General features: G+C 37.5%; 1 protein-coding gene across 2 annotated transcripts in view; it reads right to left on the bottom strand.

Moving 5' to 3' along the window:
• Positions 1-3402: 3402 nt before the first annotated feature.
• The window catches only part of FAM135B (family with sequence similarity 135 member B), a 203376-nt gene continuing 195817 nt past the window's right edge, over positions 3403-10961 (bottom strand). The window contains exons 21-22 of one of the 2 annotated variants that reach the window (XR_010996026.1): positions 6173-6308; positions 3403-3579 (exon numbers count right to left, since the gene is read on the bottom strand). The gene's annotated coding sequence lies outside the window, so the exon portion shown is untranslated. The remainder of the gene's footprint in view (positions 3580-6172; positions 6309-10961) is intronic. The other variant, XR_010996028.1, reaches the window with a different exon arrangement.

Below are 10961 nucleotides of genomic sequence, written 5' to 3'. Positions count from 1 at the left end.
AGTGTTAGGCATTAATTTCAAAAGCAATAAATAATTATAAATTAAGTCTATATGGATGCTGAATTACTCTGCTGCTAAAAAAAAAGGAGCAAATTAACCTATCTAATAAAGACCGAACTTACACTTCAGTGTTTGTTTTGATTTGGGTTTTTTGTTCAGATGTATTCTTCTGTGCACAGGAGTGAGAATTTAATACCTAAATGAATTCTATCTTCCCATCAAATTTAAATGAAATTGGACTCCAGCTGAAATGCTTAGTAGGACAGTATAAGCATCATTTCCTCAAGAAAATAGTCTACAAAACAGCTGAGGGAATACTGAAACTCTTTTACACTGAGAGAACAAGTGGAACAGTGGTACTTCTTCACCAATCACTACTCCTTTAGGATCAATTGGAAACCTCTTCTCCCTGGACTGGCAGTCAGAGGATATGTTTAATTGATTCCACTCTTCCGTTTTGTCTTGTTCAAAGGAGGGGTCAGTAATTGCTTTAATTGAGGAACCATTGAAGAATTTCTGTTAGAAGCCTCGAAACTACATGTACTATAAGCACTCTTGTCTACTAGGAATATTGCTTCAAAATTGCCCTGATGAAGATTAATCAGGTGGTTAAAGTGTGACATCATATGAGCATCTTCAGGGTCTCTCAGTTGTAGGGTTTGTTTTGTTCCTGCTTGTTTCTCTTAGCACTTAAGCCTTACAATGTACTTGTTTCCTCTGTGAGTGATGAGCATTGCAGAGATAGCTGAAATAGTTTTTATAAATGTGTCTGAAGCTTTAAAAGCCTCTGACAGAGTCTTGACTGAGTGTTCTCTAACAAAAGGCTTTTTAAGGTTTTTTAAAATTATTATTATTTATTGTTCTTCATTAATTTCTCTTACTTGGTGTGTTTCATTCTACATTAGAACTGTGCTTGAGCTGGCCTCTGATATGTTATTTCAGCCATTTATCATCTGACTTGGAGGCTGCACCCCTGAGGACAATGTGCTTAGTTGTATCTACAAGAATATCCTATCGAAAAAAAAAAGTTAAGGGAAACTGAGTTTTCTTGGTGCAGATCTAAAGTTGTACCACAAACACCTCTATGAGCCAAGGACCGCCATGAAGACTTTGCACTTCTTGGGTCTTTTCCCAATTAACCTGCAGTAGAAGATGGGAATAAAACTGATAAACCCCATGGTAGCAAAAAATAAAAAAATATTTTTGACTCAAGGTGATTAAGCTCTCCTCTGGAAAAATTACATGAACAAGTAATTTTCATTCCTGTGGGAAGTGCACTGGGCAGGAGGGCATTCAGCACATGCTGCTGGTGAGAGAAGTCCCAAAGAGGAAGAGAGAGTTGGGGATATGATTTGGTGTTTGGGTCCGTGCCATGGGAACTTTATTATGGAAATTTTCATCCAAGAGAAATCAAATGGCATTTCAGGAGGCTCAAAGGAAGGTAGGAGAATTCTGTCTGAGGATTTTTTCCATGACTTGAACTTCCATTTTCCTTGTATTCCATTATGAAAAAAGACTATTCAAAAGCCTTTCACAAGGAGGTTGTGGCATTCACTATTTTAGGTTGGTTGAAAGAAAGATCACCCTCATAAAATTTCACTCTACATTTAGATCCCGAGATAAAGCAGAAAGTAGAGTCTGTGCCCTGAATCCTCCCTGCCTCAGGATTAAGAAGGAATGGAAGAACAACAGTGGTATAATGTGATGCTGTCATTTGCTGAGGAAGCCAGAAAGGCTGAAGCACTTCCACTTTAGTTCCGACACATTTTCACCCTGGATTTTCTTTCTGGAGCAGAACTATTTACTGTGACACTTGAATCTGACCTGAGCTGGAGAAGGTAAGTAAATGGATTTGTTCCATCTCAAGCAGAAAAGTTATCAAGGGTTTTTCTAGAATGCTTTAAGTGAACCCTAGCTTTGAAAGACCTCAGTGTCTCTATCAACTATTATTTTCCTTCAATTTTAACAAAAAGAGAAGCAAGCACATAGGTAGCTGTTCTGCTATCCTTAGAAAACAGCCAAGGTGTAGCAAAGGAACAGTGAAAAGTAGGTTCAGTTCCTGCATCTGTTTTTCCAGAGACAGCCACACTGGAAGATTTCTAAATAAATATCATGCAAAAAGACAAAAAAAAAAAAAAAAAAAAAAAAAAAAAAGTAAAAAAAGTAGAAACCTGTTTATCTGTTTATTAAGTATAACACCACCAACAGCTGGCTTCCTGATAAAGAAGTTTAAGAGGATTTCAGTATTTAACTATGATTTGTCTTTGTCTTTTTGCTACTGTTTTGTGTTTATACTGCCAAAAGTATGGCAACAGAGAAAACAGTTGCTTTAGCACTAGTCTTTCTCTGTGTATGAATCATCTCACAGAAAAGGAAGTGTAGAACACAAGAAAGCCAGAAAGCTAAAAAGGTTTTCAGAATGTACCCAGCTTATGCTTTCAACTGAGCTTTGACATGTCACCAGTAGAATGGATTAAATTTTTCAACACAAGCTCTTGAGCATCATTCCTTAAAATAGTTAGGGATGTTCAAACTGAACGAGAAATTCAGCCAAGTAGTAGATCTGTTCCATTTCAAATTCTGAACTTGCATATTCTCCACTGGAAAAATATGACCAAGATTTAACTTCATAAAAAAAAAACCCTCTTCTTCTGAAATCATAGAAATATTAAGGTTGGAAAACACTTCTAAGATCATCAAGTCCAACGATCAGCCCAGAAACACCACCATGTCCACTACTAAACCATGTTCTTAATTGCCATATAAACACATTTTTTAATGTTTTTTGGGATGGTGACTCCACCACTCCCCTGGACAGCCTGTTCCAGTCTTTGAGAACCCTTCCACTGAAGAAGTGGTTGTCATTTCTGGGAGGACTTGTTGATACCAAACCTTTGCTGGCCATTTTAATGAAAGCTGTAAGAAGGACAAAGTTGGTATTTGACTACTGCCTCATGGCAATTTCTGTATTAAGAGCTTGATCTATTGAAATGTTCCAGTTAAATTTCAGGAAGCTCTGTGCCCACATGCTTTTTGATAGTGAAATATCCTAATCTTTGCTCAATTATTTTAATAAGAAGCAGTGAGTTCTGAACAGCCTGTAAAAGAAATCAGATTCGTGAGAACTCAGTGTTCATTTTCTGTGAACATAATGATGTAAAGCACAAAGCAATCTATGGGCACTAAGCCACATGCTGGGTCTGAATCTCCAATTTATGTCATCAGCAATGGGAAAACATTAGGAAACTGTGATTCATATGCCCCCAAAGATACACGGTGGTAGTCTAGAAAAGAGAAATTATTTGCCTGCAGCAACATTGCACATCAGAAGAATACACAGCTTTGCCTTTATGTCCATTCTATCTGCACTTGGTTCTGTGTTTAGCCAGGGTGTTACACTTACCTGAGGTTACTTCCTGCATCATATCCTTGGCCTGTCACAGCCCTGGCAGGTGCACGATGACATTCAAGGGAGTGCACAGCTCATTCTATTTGTATGAGCCAATACTGACCTCGTGTGGCTGCTGGCAAGGGCAAGATACTTCAGACTTCCCTTGGGACTGTCCACTGCCTGTAGGACTAAGAATCCTTGTGATTTTTTATGTTGGCATCTTGGGAAGCCAACATAAAAGTAACAAAATCTGAATTATGCTTCCTGATTTCCTTCTGAACACTTCCAGTGGCAAAGGCTTTCCTGTTGTGTATGAAATGAGTTGGCAGGTTATTTGGGACAGTTAATTCCACCCCATGGTTCACCAGTCAGTGGCATTTCAGCTGTGGAGGAAATGACATGGACATGCAGGTGCCAGCTTGGTGTCAGAATTTAATATTGAGAATAGGAGCAAAGATGTGCTGCCTGTTTAGCCCTGCCAAAGATCTCACATGTCAAAGCTATTCACAAGGACACGAGACAGGATGCAGTTACACAACCACAAAATGCTCTTGGGAATGTTCACATCTAACCCAGACTGAACCAGACAGGGAGAGTCTGCAGTTACTATTACTGGTGATTTAAAATAACTTTCTTTTGGCTAGCTATGTCTTCCTGCCATGTACGGATTGCTTTTATGATTTATCAAAGTTTCTTAAGGATGCTCTTTCAGAGCTGCCTGCTACTTCTTTACAGTTAGTACAGTAGAGCACAGCTCTAGAGAGGTATTGCTGTATATGTCCCACTTTAAGATCAGACAGGGTAATCCATAAATAACTCTGCAGCTAAAAAGCTTGTGACAGCTTTGGATTATACAACCAGGAAAAATGCATGTTTGTGGAAAGAGTTTGTACTATTTAAAGTAAGACAATTTTATGAATTTGATGTCTAAGTCCACCAAAATAATTTGAAACTTGCTAGAGAAATCACAACATCTCTGTAAAATAAATTGATGGAAGAGAGTCAGGGTTTCCTGAACTAATCTGTGCTACTGCACAATGCAAGGCAGACTTCTCGTGTTTCTACATCTTTCTTTTCAACCCATTCAATGAATACCTCATGGAGCTTATGGGATGAATATATCCTAGAGGCAGGTGCAAAAATTGCTACTAATTATTAAATAATGGGTGAAATTGAATGCAAAATGCAGAAGACATAATGAAAGGGAGAAAAGGCAAGCAATGATGAAAGATATAGCATTTTCAGTCTGTTTGTTGGTTCTTATTTTCAATGTCATGGCTCAAGGAAGAAAAGCACAAGCCAAGTTTCATCTGTCTCCATATGTAGGCAATTTTGTATGAATATGAAGCTGTTAGTTGCCTACAGTAGAATTAACTGTAAGTATAGTACAGTGTGCATGTACTCTACTACATGTGCTCTGTACCATATGTGCTCTGTACTCTGTGCATGTGCTATAACGCTCTGTGTGCATGTGTGTGTTTGTGTGGGACAGAGAGTGTATGAATGCATACCTCACTTCTTCTCTGACTCAGATTAGGGAGGAAACCTCTTTGGAGAGCAATAATAAAAACTTGATCAAGCCAGTGTAAGTTCTCGGGAGCCATTCAAGCTGAAGAACAGGTTGCTAAGGCCACCAACCACCGCTCTGTGCATATCAGTGTCTGAACAACGACACTCAGAAGGATGAAATGCAGAACATCCACACTTACTCTTTTCTTCAGTAATGAACCATCAATTCTAGTGCAATAATTACCTCAAAGTCCAGCAGACCAGTTTTGGCTTGTTTTGCTAATTGCAGTCTAAACTGTGTAAATAGGTTCTCAGGTCTTCAATAATTAAGTCTCTTTGAATTTGCCTTCTGATTTTTAAAGTCAATTGTTCATCACACTGGGTACTATCTTTGGTAATGGGCTGGGAATGGGGATTTGTTTGTGCAGGAAACACTGGCTAGAGGAAAAGGAGGGAAAAATTGGAATATAAATATTATGGGAAGGGATACAGGTTGCAGCTACAGGTATGAGTTACATCTGGAAGAATAGGACCAAAGCCCAACCATCCAAAAGCTAGAACCACAGGGAACACAGTGTGCTTCCAGGTGCTGAAGAGGCTTTAGACCAGATTTGCTTTGGGCTATACAGAGCAATATTTTACTAGATTGCTTACTTGCATTTGGGTCTCCAACCATAAAGGAAAAAACCAGACTGTCCCTAGGCTTAAAAAGACAATGAAAGCTCATGTTACCCATGCTCTACTTCATATTGCTCATGCCTGTCAGGGAGTTATTTGTGATTCTCCCCATTTATCAAGGGCATATGTATCCTTCACTGTTACACTTCCCTGAGAAGTTATTCAAAGGGCCAAACTGAGCCTTTGTCCCCTAATAGGTACCTGCCTATTGCCTTTGATAAAATAGAGGCCTTCTTTAAAAGTTTTGCTCTTATGTGACTTTATTGGTCTAGGAATCCCACATCTATGACTAAAACCTAACCAGGATGTGGACTGTGCCACAGATTTTTTTGTAAAACAGCTACTTCATTTTAGACATCCATGATGCAAATCATGGTGTTTATTCACTAGGCGTCCCCAGCACAAAATTAAATTCTGATGAGGATATAGTTTACCATATTACCACAATTAGATTCAGGAGAATAGTGGGGGTTATTTAGCAATTTTTAAATAATGCACTAAAAATATCCATTTGGACCAGTCATCAAAAAACTGGCATTGGTTTGCCTTTCCTGCACAGTTGTGATGAGTCTGCCCTGGCATTGACCACAGTACCTGTTTATCTGCTTATCCTGATTGCTTTGAGGGGCATTCTGCCAAATCACAGAGAATATGCCAACTCCTGGATGCAATGTTTTGAGGATGGACAAACAACTTGTTGGGATTAAGGTGAAGTCAATTCATTTTCAGCCTGTGAGAGTGGAATGTAATTATAATAAAAAGGAAAATGCATTTAACCAATGCACTAATTATACCCTCCCTGCTGCTGGCCTCTTTGCCATTTGATATGATTGTGAAATGAGTTAGGAAAAAAAACTATCTATACAGACAGACACAGCAACACAGCTCCTGCTGACTGCTAATCAGCTTGCAACAGGAAGGCTGCAATGCCCTAAATTTTGTAGTCCCTCCCTGACTCTCTAAGGGCTTCCATCAATTTCTCAATGTATTTTTGTTTTGGAGTCTCTGGGGATGACAACTCAGAATAATTCTTTTTCCTCAAGAATTGCCTGAAAGAGTGTAAAGCACCAGTTAGCACCAGGAAACTTCTGGAACTGGACTCTGGTCTGCTACACTTCCATCCTTTCCATTTCCCAAGTCAGATAACATGGGTTGTATCCCATTATATAACACTACACTACCCATGCCATCAACAGTCTATAAATATCTGGAGAAAAATTAAACAAATAGAAAGGGATATATGCTTGATAGAAGGATAAACAGATGCATGTGATGCTGATGTACAGCTGTGACTGATTTTTAGTACAGATGTATTTTAATAGAAATTGTGAGCTAAGACCAGAATTTATAGGGTCCCTGTTTATATGACTAGAGAAAAAGCAGAAATATCCTTACTACTTGGGTTAACTGTTATAGACATGGCCATAGAGTCATGAAGAAAGAGCAAATCCCTCCAACTCCAGCCCACCAATTTCCATAACTTCCTGGTAACAGTGTGCAGCCGGGTATAAGGAAGTTCACAATTGCAATATATGGGGCCAGAGGAACTCAAGTCTACTTATGAATAACATTCATGAAACTCGTTCATAAATATTGAATGCAAAAACACTTAAAAATTTCCTAGAATTTTCTGATTTTTTTGCCTTCAAGGTTTTTCTGTTTCAAGACCTTGTTTCAAGTCCCATTCATTTCACTGGTCAGAAAGAGCTCCATGTTCAAGGCCTTTTAGACCATGATTATTTTACTTAATAATTATGCATTCAATAAGTCAGAGATGGTTTTCATTCTTCGAACAGAAGGACAGTCTGAAACATAGAATCACAGAATATTTTGGGTTGGAAGGGACATTAAAATAATCTTGTTTAATTCTCCCTGCCATGGGTAGAGATACTTTCCACCAGACCATATTGCTCAAAGCCCCATCCAGCCTGGCCTTGAACATTTCCAGGGATAAGGCACCAGCCACAGCCCTTCATATAGCTCATCTATTTTCTTGTAATTGAGCATCTTTTATTCTACTTCTCCTTATCACTCTCGTCATGTTTGCTGTGAGCTACATGGACAAAAGTGGTTAGGGAATTTCCTAACAATCAAGAACCACAGAAAGTACAGACAAAAGGAAGCAAAGATTTTATTGACATTTCTTTACACAGAACACAAGCTACACAAAATGCCACAATAAAGCATATGTAGAAAAATAGTAGAATCATATTGGCACTGATGACTATTCATTATATATTTATTATTATTATTATTATCATTATCATCATCATCATCTTATTATACAGGTTTCATTATAACCATAATAAATAAGCATTAAAATTTCACAGTGGCATTATAAGCTTTACATTCATGATCTTATTTATACAAGGGACCATGTCAGATTTCTTCAGCTTTTTTGTATGATTATGATTCAAACTAGTAGATTTAAAAATTAAAAGCCCTTTCCCTTAACCTATAAGGATCTGTCCACAGTAATCCATTGACTTGATCCCTTGGAGAGGTCTGCATTGGTCTTAAAAGACATTGCTTTTAAAACACATTTGACCAGCTGGAAAATTTGCCTTAAAAAGAACACAGAATATTTGTTATCTTGCGGTGGTCTGACTTTGAGATGTCATGGATTCTGCTGGTTGCCATTTGTTAAGATCTTGTGGCTGTATAAAGCTCTTCAGCACGTCAATCCACTTGCAGATTTGGTCCATTATACCAAGAGTGCATTTGACCAGCATTTCTCAGGATCAGACCTTTTATAAAGACTTTGTGAATGCTGTTGAACCCAAACCTACATTCTAAGAAAATTGATTTGCATTTCCATTTTCCTTAAAATATCACAGAATTGACTCAACTTCACATGTTTCCACTTAGTGAGATTAGTTTTGCTTTTTTGATGTCTCACTTAAATCTTGACAGATATAGTTAAAGAAAGTTGAAGTGTGTGGCAGTTGACAAATGTTCATTAGGGAAAGGGAAGTAAATTAGACAGAGGCAGACAGAGCATGTGTTGTAAATCTCAGTGTCTTAAAAAAAAGTACAGGTTTTCTAAGCTCTCAACCTCTAATTATTGCTGCTTCTGTCTGATTCGAAATAATTCTTGAGAAACAAACTGCCTCAATCAAATATAATAATGTCTCATTTAAAAGTCCAGCTTCTAGTGTCACATGACAGAATTGGCTGTACTCATATTCAGACCACAGAAAGGATTATAATTAAAAATACCACAGACTACTCATCTGCAAAGTTCAGCCTCAATATCAAGTTACTGTATAAATTCAAATTTGCAGAATGTTGTAGTTACTGCTACATGCACCAGTTATATCATGCATATTGCTTGCCCTGAACAATCAGCCCCAAAGGAAGTACTTGAAGAAAGATATGTCTCTGATGCTTTGCTTTGCAGCCTGTGTGCACAAACATGGGCATGAATCCAATGCTAGTATTTTACATCCTCTTTGCAAGAGTACAAATGGTTATCAAGTTCAGAGGCCAATCTCTTGATTTTGTATCATTTTTTTACTATTAAAAACCCCATAGATTTGAAATGCTTCAATTACTCATTTGAAACTCAGTCCAATATTATTTGGCAATTGCTTATCTGAAAAAACCTCAAACCATACTATTTAATTAAAAAAATTTTCTAGCCTTGCCTTTGTTAACTAAAAATTGTAACAGTGTGTATACAGAAAACCACTTTCAGAGCTAATTATTTACAGGAAACAGTAGGGTTTATTTCCAAGAGGTATTTTCTAAATATTTAATAAATAAGTAAAACATAACTCTAAAACACAGGCTAAGGATCTTCACAGAACTATGCTGCTGTCCATTGAATTCTAGTCCACATGTCAGTTGAGGAACAGTGAAGGTCCAATTTTAGGTGTTAACATTGAGCGGGGAATTAATCCGGCGGTGTAAGGTGTTCCATTTGAATAGACACTGTAAAAATGTGGTTACTTCTGCTGCCATTGTTAACTTTAACTATTATTATAAAAAGTCAAAGTCTGATTTTGAGAGCTACAATTTTAACACACTTTGAATAAAGTGTCATTAAACCAAGAATATGATTCCAGTGTCAAAACAAGAGTAAAGGTGTTTGTGCTTGAACATTTCATACAGGGAAAGATAAGACATCAATCAAAATCTGCCTCAGAGATGCATTTTGTTTGTAACACAAACTAGAATGCGTACTTTTAAGTGCCTGAATTTGCAGGGCTAAGAAAGAGGACAGAATTCACTTACTTTCTTTATCGGCTAAATCAGACTCATCAACATAAACGTCCTCTAAACAAGAAAGAAGATCTCCCAGCAGACGAATCTTTCCCACTTATGACTTTTACTGTTCATTGAAGGTAATTCTGTATGTAGAGAAATTTTAATTGTCTGCTGTCTCAGATGCTGTGGCTAATTGTCTAAGCATAATTGAAAGATAGGGATTTAAGATCAGATTTTTATGTTTTTTAAAGGACTTGAGTATATTTTAAGGGAGGTGTAAAGATGATTGGTGCTAGAGTCTAAGACAATAAGAAATAGATTCATTGTTCAAGTCCAAGAAAACAAGTTTTAGGTTAAACTGTTCCTCTTTTAAGAAATCTTATTATTAGAGACAAATCCAAGTAGAAAAATATTAACGTAATTTTCAATTTACTTCTGAACTTTGTGTTTTGGAATATGCTGATCTGTGTTTTGACCTGATACTTTTACCAAAAATCCAACAATATTCTGGAGTGATTTATTTTGATGAATTGGATAAGATTTTGGAAGAAGTTCTTTTTGATTTCTCTAGGTGTTCTTTTTGATTTCTCTGTCATTACTGCCATCTCAGTGGGGTATATTCCTGTCACATCCTAGACAGGAGGAGGGTTTATCTTTGCCTTCTCCTCAGTCTGTCAGAGCTATATCTAGACTCTGACTCACCTGGAGACCCAAAATGGAATGGGACAAAACATCAGTGTATGTTTTTTCTTGGCAAAACAAACACAGTAGAAAATGAGCACAGAACACTCTATGAATACTAGTGGGTTTTCAGTGGTGGGGGGTATTTTCCAGACATGCAGTGGCAAAGGAATACCATGTCTTGTCCAGACTTCTTGACTGATCTCCTTCATGTTTCATAAGAAGATTTAACTGCAGAAAAAGGAAATAGCTAATTTCCCAAACTGGATGCATAGTCAAATACATAGAAGACAAAAATTAATAAGAAGAGTGGCAAAGCTGATAAATTATTCATCTACCAGCTTAAAAAATGAGTGCTTGGTTGAAGAGGATGGATGTCAAGGAAAATTATGAGACGGTGACAGGCTTCCTCTCTTAGGAGACAGGGCAGCTCAGTTTGACAGGTTGCATTGACCACGGAAACCATGGGGGTGGTAGATAGCACACATCAAAC

This window comes from Anomalospiza imberbis, chromosome 1 (assembly GCF_031753505.1).
Source record: "Anomalospiza imberbis isolate Cuckoo-Finch-1a 21T00152 chromosome 1, ASM3175350v1, whole genome shotgun sequence".
NCBI classification, from domain to species: domain Eukaryota; kingdom Metazoa; phylum Chordata; class Aves; order Passeriformes; family Viduidae; genus Anomalospiza; species Anomalospiza imberbis.
Note: the sequence above shows the minus strand (reverse complement) of the source record. Positions and strands in the feature narration are given on the sequence as shown.